This window comes from Sebastes umbrosus, chromosome 2 (genome assembly GCF_015220745.1).
Source record: "Sebastes umbrosus isolate fSebUmb1 chromosome 2, fSebUmb1.pri, whole genome shotgun sequence".
In the NCBI taxonomy this organism is placed as follows: domain Eukaryota; kingdom Metazoa; phylum Chordata; class Actinopteri; order Perciformes; family Sebastidae; genus Sebastes; species Sebastes umbrosus.
The window spans coordinates 4,692,112-4,718,749 of NC_051270.1; the positions used below are offsets into that span (position 1 = coordinate 4,692,112).

The 26,638-nt window shown below is 42.2% G+C and overlaps 10 non-coding genes across 10 annotated transcripts; all 10 read left to right on the forward strand.

The window, feature by feature from the left end:
• Positions 1 to 24: 24 nt before the first annotated feature.
• Positions 25 to 165, forward strand: LOC119482718. Its single transcript, XR_005205507.1, has one exon. It is a non-coding gene; the product is annotated as a U4 spliceosomal RNA (small nuclear RNA).
• A 402-nt stretch (positions 166 to 567) lies between these two features.
• Positions 568 to 708, forward strand: LOC119482705. Its single transcript, XR_005205503.1, has one exon. It is a non-coding gene; the product is annotated as a U4 spliceosomal RNA (small nuclear RNA).
• Positions 709 to 1,105: 397 nt separating this feature from the next.
• Positions 1,106 to 1,246, forward strand: LOC119482709. The gene has a single exon (XR_005205505.1). It is a non-coding gene; the product is annotated as a U4 spliceosomal RNA (small nuclear RNA).
• Positions 1,247 to 1,649: 403 nt separating this feature from the next.
• On the forward strand, positions 1,650 to 1,790 carry LOC119482720. The gene has a single exon (XR_005205509.1). It is a non-coding gene; the product is annotated as a U4 spliceosomal RNA (small nuclear RNA).
• Positions 1,791 to 2,188: 398 nt separating this feature from the next.
• Positions 2,189 to 2,329, forward strand: LOC119482744. The gene has a single exon (XR_005205522.1). It is a non-coding gene; the product is annotated as a U4 spliceosomal RNA (small nuclear RNA).
• A 407-nt stretch (positions 2,330 to 2,736) lies between these two features.
• LOC119482740 lies at positions 2,737 to 2,877 on the forward strand. Its single transcript, XR_005205521.1, has one exon. It is a non-coding gene; the product is annotated as a U4 spliceosomal RNA (small nuclear RNA).
• Positions 2,878 to 3,274: 397 nt separating this feature from the next.
• LOC119482761 lies at positions 3,275 to 3,415 on the forward strand. Its single transcript, XR_005205530.1, has one exon. It is a non-coding gene; the product is annotated as a U4 spliceosomal RNA (small nuclear RNA).
• Positions 3,416 to 3,817: 402 nt separating this feature from the next.
• On the forward strand, positions 3,818 to 3,958 carry LOC119482769. The gene has a single exon (XR_005205534.1). It is a non-coding gene; the product is annotated as a U4 spliceosomal RNA (small nuclear RNA).
• Positions 3,959 to 4,355: 397 nt separating this feature from the next.
• On the forward strand, positions 4,356 to 4,496 carry LOC119482752. Its single transcript, XR_005205527.1, has one exon. It is a non-coding gene; the product is annotated as a U4 spliceosomal RNA (small nuclear RNA).
• A 401-nt stretch (positions 4,497 to 4,897) lies between these two features.
• LOC119482758 lies at positions 4,898 to 5,038 on the forward strand. Its single transcript, XR_005205529.1, has one exon. It is a non-coding gene; the product is annotated as a U4 spliceosomal RNA (small nuclear RNA).
• The last annotated feature ends 21,600 nt before the right edge of the window (positions 5,039 to 26,638 follow it).

The window sequence follows — 26,638 nt, forward strand, 5'->3', positions numbered from 1 at the left end:
TTTAATGTTGTCGATGCAATTGTCATCCTTCCGCAGGGGCAATTTCATAGTCTATGAAGTTTATCTGAGACGTGATTATTGCTAGTTGAAAACTTAACCCAATACCCTGCCGAGATGACTTGAAATATAGTCAGCTTTGGCAATTTTTGTTAGTCTCCATGGAGACTTTACATTTTTGTATAAAACATAAATCCTGAAATATTGGTTGTGTGAGTTCTTCTATTGCAAAACTTTTATTGAAAGATACAGCTGAGATTCAAGCTTTCTCTGGCTCTTTTGAAGTAGTCTGGCTACAGTGAACCAATATTTAACAGCCTGGATGTGTTGATTAAATATGCCTATCCATTGTCATCTTGGTTAACCACAGTCGTCTCACAAAGTAGGATATCCTACTAGCATTTCCCCATTCAGCCATGATGGCCATTACATGGAGGGTGTGGTTTGGCGTGAACAAGCCAATCACGTGCACCATCAACATGGCTGTACACCCCGTACGGTTGGCAAGATGCACCACGTGTGTTGTGAGTGTTTAACCAGGTCCGGTTTAATGTTGTCGATGCAATCAACATCCTTCCGCAGGGGCAATTTCATAGTCTATGAAGTTTATCTGAGACGTGATTATTGCTAGTTGAAAACTTAACCCAATACCCCGCCGAGATGACTTGAAATATAGTCAGCTTTGGCAATTTTTGTTAGTCTCCAAGGAGACTTTACATTTTTGTATAAAACATAAATCCTGAAATATTAGTTGTTTGAGTAATTTAACAGTTTTATTGAACAATAAAGCCAAGATTCAAGCTTTCTCTGGTTGTTTTGAATTAGTCTGGCTACAGTTAACCAATATTTAACAGCCTGGATGCGTTGATTAAATATGCCTATCCATTCTCATCTTGGTTAACCACAGTTGTCTCACAAAGTATGTTGTCCATTGGGTCTGGTATTTCCCCATTCAGCCATGATGGCCATTACATGGAGGGCGTGGTTTGGAGTCAGCAAGCCAATCACGTGCACCATCAATATGGCTGTACACTCCGGACGGCAAGATGCACCATGTGTGTTGTGAGTGTTGAACCAGGTCCGGTTTAATGTTGTCGATGCAATCAACATCCTTCCGCAGGGGCAATTTCATAGTCTATGAAGTTTATCTGAGACGTGATTATTGCTAGTTGAAAACTTAACCCAATACCCCGCCGAGATGACTTGAAATATAGTCAGCTTTGGCAATTTCTGTTAGTCTCTAAGGAGACTTTACATTTTTGTATAAAACATATATCCAAAAATATTGGTTGCGTGAGTTCTTCTATTGCAACACTTTTATTGAAAGATACAGCTGAGATTCAAGCTTTCTCTGGCTCTTTTGAAGTAGTCTGGCTACAGTGAACCAATATTTAACAGCCTGGATGCGTTGATTAAATATGTCTATCCATTGTCATCTTGGTTAACCACAGTCGTCTCACAAAGTAGGATATCCAGTGGGTCTAGTATTTCCCCATTCAGCCATGATGGCCATTACATGGAGGGCGTGGTTTGGAGTCCGCAAGCCAATCACGTGCACCATCAATATGGCTGTACAATCCGTACGGCAAGATGCACCATGTGTGTTGTGAGTGTTGAACCAGGTCCGGTTTAATGTTGTCGATGCAATTGTCATCCTTCCGCAGGGGCAATTTCATAGTCTATGAAGTTTATCTGAGACGTGATTATTGCTAGTTGAAAACTTAACCCAATACCCTGCCGAGATGACTTGAAATATAGTCAGCTTTGGCAATTTTTGTTAGTCTCCATGGAGACTTTACATTTTTGTATAAAACATAAATCCTGAAATATTGGTTGTGTGAGTTCTTCTATTGCAAAACTTTTATTGAAAGATACAGCTGAGATTCAAGCTTTCTCTGGCTCTTTTGAAGTAGTCTGGCTACAGTGAACCAATATTTAACAGCCTGGATGTGTTGATTAAATATGCCTATCCATTGTCATCTTGGTTAACCACAGTCGTCTCACAAAGTAGGATATCCTACTAGCATTTCCCCATTCAGCCATGATGGCCATTACATGGAGGGCGTGGTTTGGAGTCAGCAAGCCAATCACGTGCACCATCAATATGGCTGTACACTCCGGACGGCAAGATGCACCATGTGTGTTGTGAGTGTTGAACCAGGTCCGGTTTAATGTTGTCGATGCAATCAACATCCTTCCGCAGGGGCAATTTCATAGTCTATGAAGTTTATCTGAGACGTGATTATTGCTAGTTGAAAACTTAACCCAATACCCTGCCGAGATGATTTGAAATATAGTCAGCTTTGGCAATTTTTGTTAGTCTCCAAGGAGACTTTACTTTATTGTATAAAACATAAATCCTGAAATATTAGTTGTGTGAGTTCTTCTATTGCAACACTTTTATTGAAAGATACAGCTGAGATTCAAGCTTTCTCTGGCTCTTTTGAAGTAGTCTGGCTACAGTGAACCAATATTTAACAGCCTGGATGCGTTGATTAAATATGCCTATCCATTGTCATCTTGGTTAACCACAGTCGTCTCACAAAGTAGGATATCCAGTGGGTCTAGCAATTCCCCATTCAGCCATGATGGCCATTACATGGAGGGTGTGGTTTGGCGTGAACAAGCCAATCACGTGCACCATCAACATGGCTGTACACCCCGTACGGTTGGCAAGATGCACCACGTGTGTTGTGAGTGTTGAACCAGGTCCGGTTTAATGTTGTCGATGCAATTGTCATCCTTCCGCAGGGGCAATTTCATAGTCTATGAAGTTTATCTAAGACGTGATTATTGCTAGTTGAAAACTTAACCCAATACCCCGCCGAGATGACTTGAAATATAGTCAGCTTTGGCAATTTTTGTTAGTCTCCAAGGAGACTTTACATTTTTGTATAAAACATAAATCCTGAAATATTAGTTGTTTGAGTAATTTAACACTTTTATTGAACAATAGAGCCAAGATTCAAGCTTTCTCTGGCTCTGTTGAAGTAGTCTGGATACAGTGAACCAATATTTAATAGCCTGAATGCGTTGATTAAATATGCCTATCCATTGTCATCTTGGTTAACCACAGTAGTCTCACAAAGTATGTTGTCCATTGGGTCTCGTATTTCCCCATTCAGCCATGATGGCCATTACATGGAGGGCGTGGTTTGGAGTCAGCAAGCCAATCACGTGCACCATCAATATGGCTGTACACTCCGGACGGCAAGATGCACCATGTGTGTTGTGAGTGTTGAACCAGGTCCGGTTTAATGTTGTCGATGCAATCAACATCCTTCCGCAGGAGCAATTTCATAGTCTATGAAGTTTATCTGAGACGTGATTATTGCTAGTTGAAAACTTAACCCAATACCCTGCCGAGATGACTTGAAATATAGTCAGCTTTGGCAATTTTTGTTAGTCTCCAAGGAGACTTTACATTTTTGTATAAAACATATATCCAAAAATACTGGTTGCTTGAGTTCTTCTATTGCAACACTTTTATTGAAAGATACAGCTGAGATTCAAGCTTTCTCTGGCTCTTTTGAAGTAGTCTGGCTACAGTGAACCAATATTTAACAGCCTGGATGCGTTGATTAAATATGCCTATCCATTGTCATCTTGGTTAACCACAGTCGTCTCCCAAAGTAGGATATCCTACTAGCATTTCCCCATTCAGCCATGATGGCCATTACATGGAGGGTGTGGTTTGGCGTGAACAAGCCAATCACGTGCACCATCAACATGGCTGTACACCCCGTACGGTTGGCAAGATGCACCATGTGTGTTGTGAGTGTTGAACCAGGTCCGGTTTAATGTTGTCGATGCAATCAACATCCTTCCGCAGGGGCAATTTCATAGTCTATGAAGTTTATCTGAGACGTTATTATTGCTAGTTGAAAACTTAACCCAATACCCTGCCGAGATGACTTGAAATATAGTCAGCTTTGGCAATTTTTGTTAGTCTCCATGGAGACTTTACATTTTTGTATAAAACATAAATCCTAAAATGTTGGTTGAGCGAGTCATTTAACAATTTTATTGAACAATAGAGCCAAGATTCAAGCTTTCTCTGGCTCTGTTGAAGTAGTCTGGATACAGTGAACCAATATTTAACAGCCTGAATGCGTTGATTAAATATGCCTATCCATTCTCATCTTGGTTAACCACAGTAGTCTCACAAAGTATGTTGTCCATTGGGTCTCGTATTTCCCCATTCAGCCATGATGGCCATTACATGGAGGGTGTGGTTTGGAGTCAGCAAGCCAATCACGTGCACCATCAATATGGCTGTACACTCCGTACGGCAAGATGCACCATGTGTGTTGTGAGTGTTGAACCAGGTCCGGTTTAATGTTGTCGATGCAATTGGCATCCTTCCGCAGGGGCAATTTCATAGTCTATGAAGTTTATCTGAGACGTGATTATTGCTAGTTGAAAACTTAACCCAATACCCCGCTGAGATGTCTTGAAATATAGTCAGCTTTGGCAATTTTTGTTAGTCTCCAAAGAGACTTTACAATTTTGTATAAAACATAAATCCTGAAATATTAGTTGTTTGAGTAATTTAACACTTTTATTGAACAATAGAGCTAAGATTCAAGCTTTCTCTGGTTGTGTGGAAGTAGTCTGGCTACAGTTAACCAATATTTAACAGCCTGGATGCGTTGATTAAATATGCCTATCCATTGTCATCTTGGTTAACCACAGTTGTCTCACAAAGTATGTTGTCCATTGGGTCTAGTATTTCCCCATTCAGCCATGATGACCATTACATGGAGGGTGTGGTTTGGCGTGAACAAGCCAATCATGTGCACCATCAACATGGCTGTACACCCCGTACGGTTGGCAAGATGCACCACGTGTGTTGTGAGTGTTGAACCAGGTCCGGTTTAATGTTGTCAATGCAATCAACATCCTTCTGCAGGGGCAATTTCATAGTCTATGAAGTTTATCTGAGACGTGGTTATTGCTAGTTGAAAACTTAACCCAATGCCCCGCCGAGATGACTTGAAATATAGTCAGTTTTGGCAATTTCTGTTAGTCTCCAAGGAGACTTTACATTTTTGTATAAAACATAAATCCTGAAATATTGGTTGTGTGAGTTCTTCTATTGCAACACTTTTATTGAAAGATACAGCTGAGATTCAAGCTTTCTCTGGCTCTTTTGAAGTAGTCTGGCTACAGTGAACCAATATTTAACAGCCTGGATGCGTTGATTAAATATGCCTATCCATTGTCATCTTGGTTAACCACAGTCGTCTCACAAAGTAGGATATCCTACTAGCATTTCCCCATTCAGCCATGATGGCCATTACATGGAGGGTGTGGTTTGGCGTGAACAAGCCAATCACGTGCTCCATCAACATGGCTGTACACCCCGTACGGTTGGCAAGATGCACCACGTGTGTTGTGAGTGTTGAACCAGGTCCGGTTTAATGTTGCATCGTGGAAAACCTCCTGGATTACTCGACACGCGCTCCGAAGCCTCGGCACAGTATTTAACATCACTAACTATAAGCGGTATGGCCGGGCAGCGAGGCTTCGGACGTCATCAATGACGTCATTGGTCTAAAACGATACAAGCCTCTATAGGCGCATCGCGGAGAACTTCCTAGATTACTCGGCACACGCTCTGAAGCCTCGGCACAACACGTAACATCACTACCTTTTGGAACAGATGGAAACGTGAGTACCTTCCTCCATTTCAAAATCGTAGCAAGTGGCAGCATGTACGGTTTAATATTATGAAAGGTGACCTTGTCCTGCTTAAGGATAACCAGGTGAAGTGGAACGAGTGGCCCATGGCTGTAGTCACAAAGACATTCCTTGACCAAGATGATGAAGTCAGGAAGGTCGAACTCAAGTTCACAAGTTCTGGGTCAGCAAAGACCTTCCTGAGGCCTGTCTTTGTCTGAGACAGTTCTTCTCAAGAGTGCTGAGGAAACGGACTGAACTTAGTTCCCCTTGTGTTCAGACATGTAGTTATTCTGATAGTGGTATTTAATCAATACCAGATGGGGATTTTCACGTTCTGTAAGAATTTTGCATCCTCTAGTGGTCATTCATTATTCTTTTGTTTACCGCCTGCTTTTGTTTTCATTAGTTGATTTTGTCATGTGACTCAGCCAGGTCATAGTTCAGAGATTCCAATCAGGAATTTTTTTTACATTACATGTGGTCAGCATACAGCTTTGCTACTTTATCCTTTCCTTCCTCTGTTTGAGCCCCGGAAAGCTTCGATTGTAAGTTATACTTACACGTACAGTTAATTATAATAGTACACAAGTGTCATGTAATGTATTTTGTTAAGTTACCTTTAAATACTTTATACTTTTGTACCTTTTACATGTGAACACTGCCAATGTTATTACAGCTATTACATATCATTTAAATGTGGCATTTGTATGCTATAACTTTGTAGCTGTCATTTACATAATTTTATGTCTGTGGAAGTGTGATGCTGTTTAACCATCTGAGACCCACACTAGACCCATTTTTGTCTTTTTTAGGGGGGTACAGGAGGTCTTTAGGGGGAGATAGCAGGTCAACAGTAGATGTCACATAGAAGTGGTGTACATCATCTGAAAGCTGAGAACCTGAAGATTAGTTTGAGATGCAGCTCAGCACTGTGTGTCAAGATGTTCTAGTCATTAATCAGAAATAAACATGAATGAATGAATGAATGAATTAAAATGAATTCTGAAAGTGTATAACGGTTTAAAACATTATTATCAAAGAATATTATGGCTATTCCCATGCTTTATTATGTCTCATAACTTGTTGCAGCAATTTTTGGGTTGATACCATTTGTTACACAGATTTGATGCAAAATTGTACCATTTTTTTCCACTCGAGAATTGATCAAAATGATCAATAATCCCTCCAAAATACCACATTAGGACCCCAAGACCTTGAGGAACACCATAGAAAAAGCCTTGCTGTGATTTGGTTTAAAAAACTTTTGATATTTGGAGATTTCTGCAAGAATTGCATTTTTCGGCGAATGGATGGCGAGCGCTTCTGTTCTGGAAACTGATCAGAAACACCCTTATTGTCAATCTAGCTAGGAACGCCATCCATCCTCTGAATGCTCTAGGACTGTAGTTTGTGGCTGTAAAGTTTCACGAGGCTGTGATTATCCTAGAGGTCACCAGAGGTCATTATATACAGTGAGGTCACGTTTAAAAAAATGGTCTCACTACAATGAAATGGCTACTATGAGGACTAACTAACATCGACAGGCTTTTCCCAATAATCCCCGCTTTTCTGAGCCACCTTTACGAAACACCCCTTTGATCAACTGCCACACAGAAAGCAGCTCTACAATCGAGCACTGGAGACCGTGAATAGCCACACAGAAACTAGACCGGCAACTACTCTGAGGTTGTTGTTAACCAGATCTAGACTTGTTTGTCTCCAGTGGTTAGTTTCTTCTCTGTATGTTGACGCTGCCGATGGTTGTTGTTTGCTCTAGCTGAGCAGCGTTAGAACCAGGCCAGACCTCCCTCAGGGCCTTGCCACCGTCCCATGTAAACAAGTTGCAACAGTGTATATTAGCAGACACTTTGATGTCACTGCTGACTTAGTTTCTCTTCTCTTACTCTTAAATATTTTATCGACTTAGGCTAATTCACAACAGCAGACTGAGATATTGACTACAACGAGGGCTATGACTGCTGTTTTTCAAAAACGCTTATGGTGTATAATCACAAACATGGACGGCAGCAGCACATACTATGAAAATCCGACATGATTTCCAGTTGAACAATTTGAGTTTCTGAAGGGCCGGTGATTGTTTAGGGTCCTCCAGACAACCTGAAGTACCCTTAGACTGTAAGAGACATGTCTGTGTGTTAAAATGCTCAGGGACTCTTGATGTACAGTACATGCCGGTCGTTCTGCCATGCTGTTTTAAATGTGTGTCTGCCTCCCTCTTGTGGCAATTCTAATTAAATGCAGGACCACTTGCTGAACCACAAATTCCCCCACAGGAGCCTCATGCTCTCTCTTCGGAGACGGCACATGGAAAGAATTTTGTATGATTCGGGATGTGTGTCTGAGAGAGAAATTAATGTTTTTAACATACCATTAACTATCCCAAAACCCCGTCCATGTATAGATCTAAGGAAGTTACAGTATCCAGTCCAACAGGGAGATTTAGGGGCTCCGGAAAACTTCTGTTTTATTATTATGTGTTTAGTCTGAGACACCTTGCACACTGGGCATTGCCTCCACAGAGGGCTCCACCATGGTACACTATTCTGTCTCAGCTCCTCTTCCTATGGCACCGTTTGTTCAGTAAATCTTCAAAACATATTAAAGGGTCAGTAGGCAGGATATTTTGGCATCATTGGGCAAAAATTCCATAATAACCTTTCAGCATATTGTAATTCAAGTGTTCTGAGAGATACTTCTGCACCTCCTCTTGGCTCTGTTTTCAGGCTTTTAAAAAATCTAGCCTGTGACCGGAGACTTTGACCAATCACAGGTCGTTTCAGAGAGAGAGAGAGAGAGAGAGCGTTCCCATTGGCTGTTAATTCAACGGAGACAGCTGTCAATCACTCGCGAACTCGGCTCAAACGTTCAAACTAGGGATCGCTGATCGAATGTGAATTAATATTCTGTTACTGTAAAGCCTATTTCTCTGCTTATAGCTCATATTCAGGGTGTATGGAAAAGAATCGCAGTGATGATGAAGTTGTTATTTGAATAAAGTTTCTAGTGTTTGGTTGAACCCAAAGCTTTGCATTGATAAACTCCCCTTTTTGTGGAAGGAGTGGTATGACAAGGGAACTCTGGGAGATTTGTATTGTGGGGATACACAGAAATAATTTGAAAGCCTATCGCTACAATATGGCTTGTCTAGATTTCAGTTCTGGAGATACTTACAACTATGTCATGCGTTAAAGATGGGTCATGTCTCAGGAGGATTTGGGAAAAATCTTGAGGGTTTTTTGGTGAAGGGCATGAGGCATCCAAATATTATAAAATGTTATTGTCCTATGGGGAAATAAAAGTGTGGCAGCGCTGAAGTGTAGTGTTTGGGAAAGAAAGCAGATTCATCATTTGATGAAGATACATGGGCTCAAATTTGTGGCAATTCTCGTGTCGAGGGATTTGGGGATAAGACTGATAGTTACTATTGGAACACCTGCTGTTCAGGATTGGGCAACTGAACTGGGAAAGGTTGCTGCTATAGGGCTGTCAAAGTTGTGATTTTTAGGTTGTAGCGGTCTCAGTTTCAGAATCCATTGGTACCAACCATGTCATAGCAGCTTGTCGTGAAGGAGGTTAAATAACGCTCCAAACTCACGCTAAATTTTGGCGAGGAAAAACTGGCATGGCCATTTTCAAAGGGGTCCCTTGACCTCTGACCTCAAGATATGTGAATGAAAATGGGTTCTATGGGTACCCACGAGTCTCCCCTTTACAGACATGCCCACTTTATGATAATCACATGCAGTTTGCTTAAGCCTAACCAAGTCGATCTTTTCCTAAACCTTAATCAATAGTTTGTTGCCTAAGCCCAATCAAGTCAATCTATTCCTAAACTTAACTCAGTATTTTGTTGTCTGAGCTCAACCAAGTCGATCTTTTCCTAAACCTAACTCAGTAGGTAAAAGACTGAAGTGGAAATTGACACATGCTTCACGTGTTGCCGGACATTTGTAGGAAAACGCACGAAAAATACGTTGTTGAAAGTCGTGCTGAGCGTCACAGAAAAAAGGAAAATTCATGTCTGTATATGAATGAAATACATAAAAGTTTTTGACTATTTCACAAACTGCTGTGAGACTGTGTTGGACATTGTTACTTGGGTGCCAATGTTTTGCTTTTGCTTCTGGACCCAGAACTTCTAAAGAATCCTGCTCCATTCTCACGTCATGCTTGACAAAAGGTTAAATAAAACCTCTCTTATTACCACTTACCCCCAGACGAACCGGCAGGATCTAGTATTTGCCTGTCATTAATTTGTGTTGTCCTTGCTCAAGCAAACAAATACCTTATTAAATCGTATTTAGGGATTTGTTCCAGACACGTTTGTGTTTGTTCTTTCAGTGGGTGTCACGCTCCCAGACATTACTAAAGTATCTGTATCTTCCCCTACAATTTAGACTGAGCGGGACATATTTGGAGTAAATCTTAGAGCTGCATAGTACAATAGAGCATGTGTGGATTAGGCCTATTTAATAATGCGAGCACAAAGGCACTCTGTTCTTTTAAGTCTTTATGGGATTTCATAATGCGTATATGTGTGTGTGTGTCACACATGAGAGGCCGTTTCCTGTCGATACTACTCCACACATCCCCGGTTCCTTTTCCATTGTAATTCCTTTAATTAAAGTGATTTTATTCACAGGCACACAGCTGGCACCGGCTACTTTCCATTAGCCATCTGAGTGGACGCCTCGTTCAGTGGGAGGACCCGCACTGGGGCTGCTTCCTATGGAGCACACAATACTATTTTCATCTCCCAGCTGAGTTTGTTGTGTGTTTTGAATTTATTAATCATTGATTTTAATGTGCCGCCTCTTGACAGTGGCAGCTACCCACGCATTAATTAATTCCTGCTTCCCAGCCTTACAAAATGGCATTTAAAAACAATGAGAGGTCGGCTGGTGTTTCCTCTGACCTATAAATGGAAGGCGTCAAAAAGCAAAATGTCAAAATTTGCTTTTATTTGTTCTTCCCTTGGCAGATTTTTATTGCCTCCTTTTATTTGATAGAGCAAGATAGAAATGAGGTTATTTTAGGTCTATTGAAATGATGTGTAAATACAGTTGTGTCACCTTTAATATTCCGCTCGTCTTTTTGGGAGGTTGTGAAATGCAATAATGTCTCTTTTGTCGGGCATGTTTCCCTCAGTGCACCTGCTTTGCATACGGCATCTGCCAGGAGCACTCTCAAAGGAACTGTGGGTCTTAAGTTGAGGATAAAGGTGCATTGCCATCAACAATAGGTAGTCTGTGTTTATCCTTTGAGGTCTTAAACAACTATGTGTACAAAGATTTGCCTTCCGTGAATTGGTGGAAATAGAAAACGGGAGATTAGATCTTAAATTAAGCATATGGTGCCGGAATTTGAATGGAGTTGGGATTTGAATGTATTTATGGAAGTATATTCTTTTTTTATTTATTGAGCAGACCTGAATTGTTCATCCATTTAAATGAGTGACTGGTCTGTGTGTTTGAAGAGATAAAAGCTCGCTCCTAATCCTTATTGACACTCCGGGATGCGTAAAGGCAGCTATTGCTAAGTCCCTGCAGTGCCCTGCCCCATGGAAAGGGCCTCATCCCTATTCACACTGGGTTGTTTAAAGCTAAAGATTTCCTGACAGATTGCTCTCAACAGATTGATTAGCACATGTTGTGAGACAGACAACTACCCAAACTGGGGTTGTGTATGTTTTGCATGCCTGTTTAGTGGGTGCACGGTGTGTGCATGCAACCCCGGAGTAAGGGGGAGTCGTGGAGTGCTTATCGCACGCTTCAAAAAGCATTCCTGCTATAATTAAAAAAGCAAACAACCACAGTCGTAACCTGATGGCATTTAGCGGGAGCCCCGCAGAGCTTCGGCACAAAACTGCAAACAGTGCTGACAGCTGCAAAAGATAATACACTTGCTCCTCTCCAGCTCACCTCTATCATACTCGAAAACGCCTGTTATGTAGGAAGAGAAGAGGTAAATAGATACTGTGTGCATACACGCACTCACACAAAAAAAAAAAAAGTGCTTATGCTTCACAAACCTACAGCGTGGCGTGGCTGATCTGTTTGGATTCGTCTGATGCAACCCGCAGATTTGTGAGACATTTTTAGAAACAGCTGTAAAATAATCAGCCATATTGGTTTGGAATCGGTGACTTGATGATTTAGGAGCGTTCACACATCACAACGCTGACTGGATCCATGTGTGTGAGTGCTGAGTTGCCGTTCTCCGGTACAGATGCGAAGCCTCTGGCTCAGCCTCGCTACAAAGTAAAAATAATCATTCCCATGCAAATGTTGCACTGTTTGACATGTTCAATTAGACCCTTGTGAAGAAAACGATCGGCGCTTTGAAGGGAGACAGTTCCCACTGTTAGTGCACCTATGAAGCCCTAAAGCTGCTTGGCCTTTCCCCCCCCTCCTCCTCTCCCTCGCTGTCCTCCCCGTTCCAGCCTCCCCTTCCTGTGCCTGGCCTCTAAAGGGAGAGAAAGAGAGAGATCCATCGATCAGTGGCGATCGTTGAGCGCCCGCCCCGCCTCCTGCCTCCTGCCTCGCATTGTTTTTATCTCATCTCTCAACCCTGTTGCCATGGCACTGAAGATGGCACTTCAACCCTTGTGCTTAATGATCTCTTGGATGATAGCCTACTTGTCAGGCATTCATGCCCTGTTCTGTTGAAATGCAAGACAGAGAGGAATGAGCCGCCGCTGCTGCTATAGCGGAGGGGAGGGGTGCTTATTTGAACATTTTATTCTAAGCTTAACTGGTAGCGAACACGGCGTTATGGGTTATTTACCAAATGAGCTGTCTTAAACAGCTGTTTTGTTTCCCCTTCCTGGCCGGCTGAACCGTGTTCTCAGAGATGGACATTCAGAGTGACAGAGAAGCCAATTTGCATTCATTTAGTGTGTCCTTTTGTTTAGCAGCATTACTTTAAAAGCCATCCCTCTTTTCTGGCAGTTCAGTGCTGGGTGAGGGATTACCGCTCATATAAATAGCTGCCATTGATTTGACTAAGAGAATGCTTTGTGTCATTATGAAGGCAGAAAATCCTAATTTGGAAATTGGAACACAAAAAAAAGAGCTGAGCGTTCAATTCATATCCATAATCCACCACATTGCATGAAATCAGGGGTGTTGCGTTACAATGCTTGATTTTCGTCATCGCTGTGATGGAGACAAAGGTAGCGCCTGGAGCCATCATGGTGGTGCTACTCAGTGAGGGAATGTGTCATTTTATTATGTTTTATCTGGCAACCTCCCTCTGTGCTTCGCTGCGTTGGGAGAGCTCACTGGGGTTGTGATCCGGGAAGACTGGGGTTAAAGACACTTGCAATCAGTACGAATCTGTGACGAAAAAAGTCAATAATTAACAGCAAATATGCTCAAATGTGAATGCAGTCGTGCCTAATCACATATAACTTGAGGGAGATGATGTGTGCAACAATGATTTAAATATGGATTCAGGCATCTCACTCAGTCAAACACATTAGTGACTGCTTATTGATTGAGATTCCTGGAAAAGAAGAGATATGCCGGCTCGCCATCGCTGGAGATGGAGCTGTTCGATCACATCTGACCTATTATTCATGTGTGGCGGCGGGGCTACAGTTGTTGCTTTTGTCCTGGCGAGATTCCCCTCGGCGTTTTTAGGGATTCACACTCATCAGTGTACTGAAAATGATCACTTTCTTGTCCATTACATGGGCTAATATTAAAGAATGACTTGAGGAGAAGGCTTTAAAGCTGCAGTTGGTAACTTTAACAATAATAACTTCTTGTCATATTTGCTCAAACTGTCACTATATCCTGACAGTAGTACATGAGACAGTTAATCTGTGAAAAAATCAGGTTCCTCTGCCTCCTTTTAGCGCGCCTAAATTCCACCGCGCCTGAAGAAAAACAACCAATCAGACTCAGGACTTCACGAGCAGTGATTTACAGCTGCTGTGGAAACTCCTCGGCTCTGATTGGTTCTTCTCTTTCGGGCACGGTGGAATCTCAGAAATGCCATTAGGAGCACTAAAAGGCAACCAATTCTCACTTAAAACTCGTCAAATACCGCCGTTTGGTAAGTGCACCTCGGCATCGGAAACCGACGCATGGAGGCGCTCTTTAGCAACATTATGTGATGAACCGGGCTTTGAACTAACTCCAATGTAAACCCACCTGTGGCGTTATTCAACGGTCGAGCAAGTGATGTAGTATTAAAGCTGAAGTAGGCGAGATTGGAGCAGATGAAGTAGGCGAGATTAGTTTTCTCTCAGAACACTTGAATTACAATATGCTGAAAGGTTATTATGGAATTTTTGCCCAATGATGCCAAAAATATACTGACTACTGACACTTTAAGTTTCACTTAACATTCAGTTGTCGGTTTCTTTTTCACTTCAATTACATAGTAATTTTAAGCCCAACCATGTATTTCTTTCCTAAACCTAACTGAGTGGGTTTGTTGCCGAAACCTTGTGTTTTTGTTTCTGTTCGTAAAATGATGCAAGGTGACAAAGCGTCAGTATGTGACGAGTTAGGAGAGAAAGTGTTGGACAGTTTGAACAAAAGTTATTTTTATTTAAGATACCAAATGTAGCTTTTATTTAGAACGTTCTGTATATCATCAGCCTGATAACTTCTAGGTGTAAGTTTGGTGTGTCGTCACTTTGAGTGTATGAGGAGAAGTCAAATATAGCCCTGGTCTGAGTCTAGTTAAATGTGTTAGCTTGTGTTTTGTCTCCTGAACACAGACAGGCAGCATTATAAAGCGACTTAATCCTCTCCTCCCTCACAGAACAGAACACAATGAAAAACACACTCCTCTTTTTATCTGCTTTTATCTCCTTTTGTGCCGACGAGCTTTAAAGAATCAGCGTCTTTATCTCTCCCCCACTCCCCCATAATGCAATAGGGCGAATGCTTCCTGTGTGTCATAAATAAGGTATTGAAAGGTCCAATTGAATTAAACTAAAAGATCTGGGAAGAAAATGGGAAGTACTCTCACTTTTTCCCTCTCATTTTTGACGGCGGGAATTGCTGTAAATTGACACTGAAATGGTCCGTCTCGCCTCAGCCCCCCCCCCCTTTAAACCTCCCGTCCCCCCCCCCCCCCCCCTCTCGCTGGCTCCATACGCCCCCTCAGCGCAGTCGGATAACGTGCATATTAACGGGCTCTGGGCAAAGTGTGTTGAAATGGGACAGAAATGCAGTAAATGAGATATCCATTGTCTAGCAGATAGCATTTCCCCTCATCAGAGCGGCTTGCTTGATTTCCTCCCCTACTGACGCCTGATGGGTTTATGACGTAGCCACTTCAAATTAACTGACCTTGGCCTTGCTGTCTGCACACACACACACACACACACACACACACACACGCACACACACACACACACACACTGTACCCAAGAAAAAATAATCTAAAATCTGTACTAGCTCTTTGTTTCATTCTATAGTTGTATGACATATAAAAACAAGAAAAGGATGGTTCACAAAATCTCAAAAGTAGCATTTGTTCTGAGTGGCAGGTGTTTAAAGCTGCTATAATTAATATTTTCATATTAGAAATAGATCAAATGACTATGTTTGATGTAAAGGGAATTGCTAGTTAGTGAAGAACCCACAGACAACTTAAACCCTACCCTGCAGTTTGCCTCAATTTCAGCATCTTTCAGTTAATTATTTTGGTCTTACGGCCTGCAGGTTTACTGTTTTGGTTGACTCTTACCGCTCTCATCAATGAGCGCCGTTTTCAGACACAGCAGACAAACCCGTTGTACCTGCCCAGAACCAAAGAGCAGACAGACAAAGTTAGCGACTAACAAGTTAGAAAGTGAACATAGAAACCTATAGCATTTAGCTGCCAGATGTTATTATAAAGAGTTGGTGGAGACCAAAACAGAGCTAAAAGGAGTTAAAACCAGAGTTGGTAATCTTCTTCAAAAACATGTTTTGTTATATTTGTTGAAATTCTCGTTACATCCCGACAGCAATGCAATAAATCAAATGCTCTGACGAGACGAAATAAAGAACCAAATTCCGGTGTCTGTGGCTATCTCAGGACTCTAATAAACCAATCCAATCATTTCATTCGACCCGAATGGACTGCCAGTGTTGCCAGCTTGGCGGCTTCCTCTCTAGATTTAGGGACTTTCGGAGCTAATGCTGCGAGCGACTTTCATTGGAAAAGAGTTGGCAACACTAGGCTGGGTTTCTCAGTTGGATTATTTTTAAAATCTAGTGTACGCTAGCTAGTTTCTTAAAATTACCAACCCTAGCTTTAATATTGGACTTCATCAGGTGGCACAACTTCAGATGAAGGCTAATGTCGCTCTGTGTCTGCTGGATGTGTAAACAGGGTACTGCTTGCTAACATGTTAGTCATAAAAATTGTATTATGATAATTTGTCAATGTTGTGTTTTCAGTATGTTCTACCAAAAATATCTTTAATAAGGCTGTCAAAGTTAACGCGATAATAACACGTTAACGCAAATTCATTTTAACGCTACTAATTTCTTTAACGCATTAACGCAACTTGCGATTTTTAGGTTGTAGCGGGCTCAGTTTTAAAGCCAGAGTGAAGATACTGGTATCATATGAAACTAGAAAACCTAACCAACCATGTCAGACTTGTATTGACTGGTTATACAGTACATAGGTTATCGCGAAAGAGGCTAAATAACGTTCCAAACTTACATTAAATTTTGGCGAGGGAAAACTGGCATGGGCACTTTCAAAGGGGTCTCTTGACTTCTGACCTCAAGATATGTGAAGGAAAATGGGTTCTGTTTGTGTTGTTAATTGATTTGCATTAATAAATATATACATACATTTGCATAAAGCAGCATATTTGCCCACTCCCATGTTGATAAGAGTATTAAATACTTCACAAATCTCCCTTTAAGGTACATTTTCAACAAATAAAAAATGTGTGATTCATTTGAGATTAATCGCGATTAACTATGGACAATCATGCGATTAATCGCGATTAAATATTTTAGTCGATTGAAAGCCCTAATCTTTAAGCTTTAAGTAGGCCTATAGAAAAGAAGAAACACTATACTTCTGAACTGGGTGAACTGACTCACATAAGAGGCTGTCTAAATGTGTTCTTTGGACCATTTTCATGCTAATCTCATAATGTGTCCTGGAGTCTGGCCAATGTCAAAACTGCTGTTATATGTGTATCAGTTTAACACTCAGCTGAGAAGAAGAAAGTGCAGAGCGCTGGTGAATTTCCCACTGATACCTGTGAAATGTAGGTTAGATGTTTCGTGGAACTTGCATCAGTGTTTAGTGATTGTCATTTCTGCTTGAGCGCGGCATTATGGGGATTCTCTTCCTTCGAGTGGCAACTGTCGCAATATTTTGGTGCGTCTGAAAAAAAGAGAGATGCCTTGAATACACATGCTATTAATTATTAACTCTGTGCTTTATTCCCCTTTGAAAGTTATTATGCAAAATTAATATTTCATACGGGTACAGGCTGTACATGACAACTGTGCTAAGACAAAGGGATAGTAATGGCACAAAGTTTGACAAGTCTGTCTGGGCTTGCTCAAAAATCATTGGCCTTCATCTTATATTTAGCATTCAAGAGACGCCATGAGATGAATCTCTATTTTTGTTCACTTTCCTATTCATGAGTTCTGCTTTCCCACCCATATGTGCAAAAATATAAGAAGTGTTCCATTTTGAATGAAGATGCACAGTGGTAGGCTTCCCGTCTGGAGATGGTAACTGTCATTAGCCCATCAGGATCTGGAGGCTGCTCTTGTGATCCACATTAGTCCTTAACACTTAGACCCCGAAGCCACTTGGAGATCTCCGGAGACGAGGCGCAGCAGGTTCGATGGCAAGCACCCCACCTTTCCTCTGTGGCACTTGAGGGACGCTCTGCCAGCCCATCATATCCTGGGCCTTCATTGTGCTTTAGAAATGAATATCACCCTACTATTAGCATATCTGGCAACTCTTTGATTTTCATTTCTTTGCAGCGTTTTATAATCTTTGTCTTTGAATATAAGGCAACATTTTGAGATGATAAATGGTGATTCTATTATGTCTGTTTGACTGCATTTGTTTCTTTGCAGATCTGGATCAAACAATTGTACTTAAGAGCAATCAAATATGGTTGCTTTCCAATAAGTCACTTTTCATCTAAGCCCTGCCAATAATCAGTTAATCTCTATAAACAGATTCTGCACATGAATGCTGAATCTGCAGACAACGGGACACAATTTTGGTATTGGAAGTGTTCTGGTTTCCGTTTGCAATCCGAGTAGTATCGACCAATCATGCTTTAGCAGGCTTTGGTTGAATGCATGTAAACAGTCAGTTGGAGAGCAAAAGAGGAGGAATGCATTGGCTGAAATGCAAACTGGGAACCTATCAGATATTGTCTTAAGGCCCAGACACACCAACCCAACATCAAAGAACTAGCGGTGTCGCCTTTGTCTTGGCCAGAAAGTTGCACTCGAACACACTGCAAAGACTACAGCCGACGGCCAGGTACCACATACGTTCTGTGCCTGCGTGAGATGAAATAACTTCCACACCAGCAGGTGGCGGTAGTCTGTATTCGTCATTCAAAAAGGGAAACCGGAAGACCGAGGACTGCGGATATACTGCACAAGCCGACTTGGTGTGTCAGGGCCTTAACAATGATTTCGTTTTTTATTAGCTTAGCTGTTTGGCTACTTGTCAGACAATCCAGTCGTTGACGTCGTCTCTCATCTCCAACTCCATTCTCGTGTCACAAGTTGCTAATCCGACTATTAAACAATGACCGGCGCATGGAAGAGGAAGTCTTCGCCTGGACTTCTGGATAGCTGGCTGGCTATACCGGAACCCCAGAAATATTGGCCGTTGCTAGTCACCAGAGGCTAAATCGTTAAAATCGTTCAGATTCGATAGAATCAGTTTACTATTTCTTTTAATGTCTAAAGGCCCTGATGACCCACCAAGTTGACGGTCGGCTGTCGGACAGTTTGGGGCCGTCGGTGAGCGTCTGTCGGTCTAGTTTTTGCAGTGTGAAAGAGAGTGGTGTGAAAATGGTTTAATGTACGTATCCTAACAACAGCTTGTATATCCGCCGTCCTCGGTCTTACGGTTTCCCTTTTTGAATGACGAATACAGACTACCGCTGCCTGCTGGTGTGGAGAGTAATTGCATCTCACGCAGACGCAGAACGTACGTGGTAACTGTCCGTCGGCTGTAGTCTTTGCGGTGTGTTCGAGTGCAACTTTTTGGCCAAGACAAAGGTGTCGTGAGGCGACTCAAAGGTCGGCCTTCGTCACCGCTATTTCTTTGATGTCGGGTTGGTGTGTCTGGGCCTTAAGTATGCTTAAAAGGAACTAGGTTGTCAGATGTGTTTTCTGACCAAGTCTAAAGGCAAAAGCGTTAATACCTGTTCTGAAGGGCAACACACAAAGGCAGGCTGCAAAGCATTCTGTCATAGAAAGGAACAACAAATTGTACAAATGGGAAAACGGGGCATATGTTAGTCTCTCCTCAGAGTGAGTGGTATACATAAAGAGTGTAGTTGTGTAAGACAGAGAGGTTCAAATCATTCATTAATATCATTAATCATAAAGCCAGCATTTTCATTCTGCACTTCACTGAAAACAAGATGATTGTCATTGATTTTTCAAAGCGTTACCTTTGCAATGTACTTTAACACAAAATTAGTCACCGCAATCTGACTTATATTAAAGTAAAGCGCATACATCACACGTGCACAGTGCTGTATAAAAGCTATCGGCTGTGATTACAACACAAATCCCTTTTTTAATTTTGTACACCTCTTTGTCTCAACATTTCTCTCTCTCTCTCTCTCCCTCTCATTTAGTCCCTCTCTCTTTTCTCCCTCCTCCTCTCTTGTCTGACTCTCTTGTCCCATGATATGCCACAGAGAGACACAATTATCCACTTCATTTGAGTCGTGGTGCTAATGGTTGAGACTGGCCTCTTGGGGAGTTTGGGGGTGGGGGTGGGGGGGTGATAGGTAGCAGTAATTGTAAATGGTGTAATGAGTGTGGAATGGCCACAATCTAGCGCTCCGCCATTACAGGTGACCCACTCCTGCCCCCCTCCTTCCCTCCGACATCACACCGACAACAAGTGAGCGCCCCACCACCCCCTCCCCTCTCCTTCAGGGTTCAGCAGAGACAGAGGAAATATTAGCCTCACAGACCATTACTCCCAAGTGGTTTGGCTGTTGCTCCTTCTTGCCTCGTTCTGTGGGTGGCCCCCTCGCCTTCTCTTTCACTTTTCCCCCTAATCTGACATTTGTTTTTTTTGTTCTAACTTTTGTCTTTTTCCTGACAGATCAAATTGTAGCTCTGGACTGGTTTCAGTATTTGCACAAAGACGACTCTTTGAGCCATGACATAACACGCATTGCTCATACTCACAGAATTAATGTCTCCATTTTTCATCCATCCAGACATTTTCTAACCACTTATTCGGGGCCGGGTCGCGGGGGGCAGCAGGCTTAGTAGGGAATTCCAGGCGTCCCTCTCCCCAGAAACGTTTTCTAGCTCTTCCTGGGGGACCCCGAGGCGTTCCCAGGCCAGCCGAGATACATAATCTCTCCAGCGTGTTCTGGGTTTACCCCAGCGCCTCTTACCAGTTGGACGTGCCCGGAAAACCTCCGAAGGGAGGCGTCCAGGAGGTGATCAGATGCCCGAACCACCTCAGCTGCTCTGAGCTCCCTCCGGATGTCTGAGCTCCTCACCCTATCTCTAAGGCTGAGCCCAGCCACCCTACGAAAGAAAGCTCATTTCGGCCGCTTGTATTCGCGATCTCATTCTTTCAATCACTACCCAAAGCTCATGATCATAGGTGAGGGTTGGAACGTAGATGGACTGGTAAATCGAGAGCTTTGTCTTCCAGCTCAGCTCCCTCTTCACCACAACGGTCTGGCACAACGCCCGCATAACTGCTGACGTTTCTCCCTCACTCATGAACAAGAACCCGAGCTTGGGGCAGAGACTCACTCCCAACCCGGAGGGCGCAATCCTCCCTTCTTTTTCATCTTTAACACCCCATTATGTCTTAAATCTATTTAGCTTTGTATCTTCTAAATGTATGAATCAGTTCTGTCTGTATATATGCGGACAGTGCTGATTGAGTGGATCAACATCACTTGGCATAATGGTATGTGTCCACAGGGGTGTTTTTTTATTGCGATGGATCACCTCGCTTCTCAGCATTGGACACTTGATGGGCCGCCACTGGACAGTTCCTCATCCCCCCCAGTTGGGCAGGTCACATAAACATCCATTGTAGACTTCCTAGTTCAATTTTGACCTAAACTGTACAGTACTTGCCGTACAGAGCAACATTTCCAGTGTGTTCAGTCAACCATTTTTTACCTCTAAATAAAGTGGCCTAGTTAATTTGGCTTAACTGTTGCCGTAATTACAACCTGATTGTCTGACAATGATCATGTCGCCATGTTCCCAGGTCTCAGCAAGTACTTTAAATTATCATAACAGGTAGAAACGATGGCTGAAGCTACAAAAGTAAGAAACAAGTTTAAATGACGTGTTTTCTTATTCTTTAACCAGCCCGGTTGCACTGAGTTGTTCATGAATGACATTGTTATTTGCAAGTTATTTTTTGTGAAATAAAAACACCGTTCTTACTTTTGGGGTGTCATTTGTACGCCGTGTAGTCTGTTAATGACTGCAATGTAAACGCAACTGCGTAAATATGCTACACTCAGAGCTGGTGACGTTGAATAAATAGTGAGAGAGACTGCTAATGGTTGGTGGGAGGGTTTATTTGGGTGGGTCCAACAAACGCAGAACTTTCAACCAGGAGAACAGTGTTTGTGTTGAGTTATTTTGAAGTTATGGTAGTGACGTTTGTGACGTGTTTTCCGTACGTCTGCTGCATTGTTTACATACATATTTTTCTTAGTTTCCGTACTTATCTTAAGCCCTACCATGATGTTTTTCCTAAACCTAAGTGGTTTTGTTGCCTAAACCTAACTGCAGATGTTACCATAGTTTGTTGCATGGTGTAAAAGTGACACACGAAAAGAGACATAATGAGATGCGAAAAGGCTAAAATGCATTGTCATGACATGCGGAATGTCCTTGTAATGTCATGCTAGTTATATGCCTTCATTAGATCCGGTTGCTTTAACATTAATGATCCTTTCCCGGTGCTTTTATCTATATGATGAGATATTTGTTCGTTTTCTGTCATCATACTTGTTATTATTTTGCAATAACCATCACTACTATCCACCGTTGATTCCTGCGGTGTAGGTTTTGATTTATAGTTCCATGGTGAGTTTTTCCTGTTGATATCACCATTCAACATCTATGCAATGTACCTAATTTAACTCTTTACTTTGTGATTCAAGCGACAGTATTAAGGTCCGCCTTGTTTTTCTAGTTAATGAGACCGTTCAGTGCAGCGGCCGTGTTTACGTTCTTTCATTGATTATAACAGAGAGCTGCAATTTACAGTGCAGATGCTGGATGTGTGCTGCTGAAAAGGAGAAGATTGTGATTCTCAAAGTGGGGTCCAGGGACCCCCAAGGGGTCCGTGGCACTCTTCCAGGGGGTCCGCAAAATAGTTTTCTGTAAAATATAAAATTGTGCTGTATCATTAAGAAAGGCACATCTACAGGTAGGGACCATTTGTACCAATAAAACAAGCATATTGTGTCCATTACTCCCACCCACGTTAGTTTTGGACCAATAGAAACTCTGATATGATTGTGACACATTACGTCAATCTGTCAGGAATCACTTCACTCACTCTAATGCAAATATTCCAATCAAAATGTTCTGCAGTAATATGCTTAATCACTATGATGTGTTCTGCATCACCGTTCTGATAAGTTATGTTTTTATTTGTTCAGTTTTCTGCCAATGATTTGAATAAGGAGCAATAAGTTAATTATCCTAAAGTTGAAACACTGCTTTAGAGAAGTCAGCTTTAGACTGGTAAGTTTAATTGTGTGGATTTATTAGGACTATGCCAGTCTTGCTACTGTTCATTTTCTGAAAGCTTTTAAAATCAATCACTTGAAAAAATGCTGTCTAGTTGAGTCCGAATGCCATTTGCATAAAATGACTCTCTGTTTAAAGGTATATACATGTAGGTGGCATTAACATGACTCAAATGTGTTTCTGTTTATCACTATGAAACGGATCTGAAGCAGGCAATTTAAAAGTTACAAATACAAATAGTTCCAATTAAATGGCTAAGAATACAAATGGTATTAAGAATAGGCTTAATTATGATTGCCAATTACAATTAGTTGTTACGATTAAGCCTATAAGGGGGTCCTTAGGACATTTTCTCCCCTATAAGGGGTCCAGTTTGAGAACCTCTGCTTTAAGTTGCTCCATAGCCCCGACGTGTTACGATTTTGAGGAGACCCATGTCTGCTACAGCGTAGGCTCTGTAGCGATGCTGAACCCCCCGAACGCACAACTATAAATCAGCCTTAAATTGTGTTGTTGCACTTCCCAGCGGTCACAGGTAGAGGACGGTAAAGATAATAAATGACTAAACACAGTTTTAAATGAGCTCCCCCCCCCCCTCCCTGTCCCTCTCTCAATCACATAAACAGCAGCTGTTTGGTTGGTGGGAAATAAAAAAGAGGAGGAAGAAGAAGAGGAGGAGGAAGAGGAGCTGTTCCTCTCCGGTGGGCGATGACATCCCAGCACCTGCGCAGAGACAGGTGAGCGAGCGCACTGACGTTCCCCAATTATCACAAGTGACACAGTGTCAGCGAATTACCTCCCTGCTCACTGACGCCTGGAGTGCCGGGGAGCAGCGGGAGGCCCGGCGAACCTCAGGCAACATTCATCGAAGAGAGTTGCCGGGCCGCCTGTGGAGGAGCAACACACACGCACACACACACACAGGTTTTCTGCTCCTCCTCGTACTCTCACATGATCCTACTCTCCACTATTCGTTTTATTTCTCTCTCTCACACATATAAACACACAATCATGGACATTTCCTTCCTCACTGACGGCCTCTCTCTCTCACACACATACACTCTCTTGGTGAAGTGTGTATGGTAAGCTGCTTTTTGGAGTATGTAGGAGCGATATGCGCTCTCTTTAAAATTCCTCTATTAATTATTTGCCCCCCCTTCCTACACACTTCTCCCCTCCAGTCCAACCTTACTCCCTATTGTAAGAGGTGTCACTGTCCACGTCATACTTGCCAACCTTGACACCTCAAAAAAAGGGAGGATTTCAAAACCAAATGTTTCAGAGACTTTGTTTCCTGCATTCTGGTGACTTTTAAAACATGAAAATAACGAAAATAATAAGACTCTGAGGCAGCATTTTTATGTTAAATAAGCCTACTTTTAATTTTACTTTTAATTCTCAGGAAAAAAAACTGAATAATTCACTCTTCTGGCGTGAACTTGTGTGAATCTCTGGTATAAACTAAACAGTTTTTATTTATTCCTTCATGTTTTGCCCCTTTTTGCTTGAGCATTTCCCTCTCCTTCAAAATGGGGCAACGGCACCACTATGATCTAAAAAACATTATTTTTAATGTTTTGCACCAGGACGGCTTTTCGTGCGTCGGGCAAAGCCCGACTTCGGCGATGCGCGTCGTGATAGATAGATAGATAGCAACTTTATTAATCCCGAGGGAAATTCAAGTTTCCAGCATCACAGTTCCATAGTGCAAAAGTGCAAAAACATGTTAGTAAAAAGGCAGTAAAAAAGTTAGTAGTGCAAAGTACAAAGAACAAAAAAAATATACCAGATATAAAAATACAAGATGAAGAAGAAAAACTGTTAGAACTGAATATAGTGCAGAGTAACAGCTGTGATACACGACTATTAAAAAAGTGAATATAGTGCAGAAGAGACTGTTAAAAGTGAGTATAGTGCATTATTATCTGTCCTGCAGACCGTCCTCCTTTGTCCCCCCCTCTCTAGAGAGGTGTGGTACAGTTGATGGCTCGGGGGACAAAGGATTTCCTGAGTCTGTCTGTGGAGCATGTTTGATGTGACATTTGATGTGCGGAGAGCGCAGTTCAAACTGTGTTATGTTGGTCGCGAGTATAGGCTATATACACCAATCAGCCATAACATTAAGACCACTGACAGGTGAAGTGAATAACATTGACTATCTTGTCACAATGGCACCTGACAGTGAGTGGGATATATTAGACAGCAAGTGAACATTTTGAACTTCGTGTTGGAAGCAGAAAAAGTGGGCAGAGCATCTCCAAAACTGCAGCTCTTGTGGGATGTTCCCGGTGTGCAGTGGTCAGGACCTACCAAAAGTGGTCCAAGGAAGGAAAACCGCCTCAAACTGCTGAAAAAGTTACTGCTGGTTCCGATAGAAAGGTGTGAGAACACACAGTGCATCGCAGTTTGTTGCGTATGGGGCTGAGTAGCCGCAGACCATTCAGGGTGCCCATGTTGTCCTAATGTTATGTATGATCTATGGCCACGAGCAGCTCTCTTCCACCGGGAAACGATAAAGGTGTAGCTGTATTGTCGTCCGAGTGGAAACAGCAGGGCTTAAACATGCTCAAAATGGAAAAAAAAGGAGTGAAAATCGGGAGAATTGTGACCCCGGGAGGAAACTGGGAGAGGGAAATGAAAAATGGGAGTCTCCAGGGAAAATCAGGAGTCCGTAACTGGTTATCTTGGTTTTGTTCGACAAGCGAGTTGAGTAGTTTTACTGAGTGATCCTGTGGAAGCAGGAGCTCCAGTCCAATCTGACTCAGTGTGGTGTATGACTTACGACCGTCACTTATCCGAACACTTGTGGCTGAATAGGCTGTCTGAAATATTACATAACTTCTTTGAGTGTAATCTTGTGATGTCTTTAAATGTCTAGTGTGAATCAGCTTAACTCATTTGGAGCCAAACACTCCTCCTGAGAGGCTCTTAAAGAAAACCACCAGGAAGCTCACTGAATGACTGAGAAACTTTGCACTAAAAATAATTAAAGCATGCGTGGGGCACCCGGCCCTTGGAACTAATTCCAGACCTATTATATATATAGTTGCTTGACAATCAGAATATATATGCAAAGTTAAAAGGGCAATACCAAGATCTGTGAAGTCACCGAGCGGAAAAAAATGATTTTTGATCCCCTAAGTGAAGTTTTCTGTGTTGGCATGTTATGAAAGATACCATATTTTTGAATACCACAATTTAAAAAGATACATCATGATTCTGCAGTCTTTATCATCAACTTCTTCTTTGGATTCTGGGTCCTAACATTATGAATATGCAGCCCGTTCTCATCCCCATGCAGGGCGTCAAATATCGATGCTTTTTCACGGCCGTCGGCGTTAGATACCGACGCACAAGGCACCCTTTAGTGTCCGTATGAGTCGCACCGGGCGTTACATTAACTCCAATGTAAACCCATTCGCGTCAATATTATGTTGTGTCTTATGCATTCAGTTTCACTGTCATGTTTCAATCAGCTGTTTGTTCATTTCCCGTGTTCACAATGTGAAGTCATATTTTCACTGTGCAAATGTGGTAGTTTTAAGCCCAACCATGTTGTTATTTCCTAAACCTCACTAAGTGGTTTTATTGCCTGAACTTAAGCAAGTGTTTTTGTTGAATTCACAGCATTAAGCACGTGTTTACTGCGACCGAAAAGTGACGTATTCTAAACTAAACAAATAACCTTCCAAAACATTTGTCAGTGCCTTTTAAAACTTTTCCCAAAATGATTTACAGTATACGATCCATATATAAATCATTGGATTACGCTCTCAGGGTGGGGAGTGAGTCACTGCCCCAAGCGAGGGAGTATCTCTGGTTCTTGTTCACCAGTGAGGGTAAAATGGAGCGTGAGATGGAGAGGCGGTTCGCTGCGGCGTCGGCAGTGATGCAGGCGTTGTGCCGCACCGTTGTGGTGAAGAGGGAGCTGAGCCAGAAGGCAAAGCTCTCGATTTACTGGTCCGTCTATGTTCTGA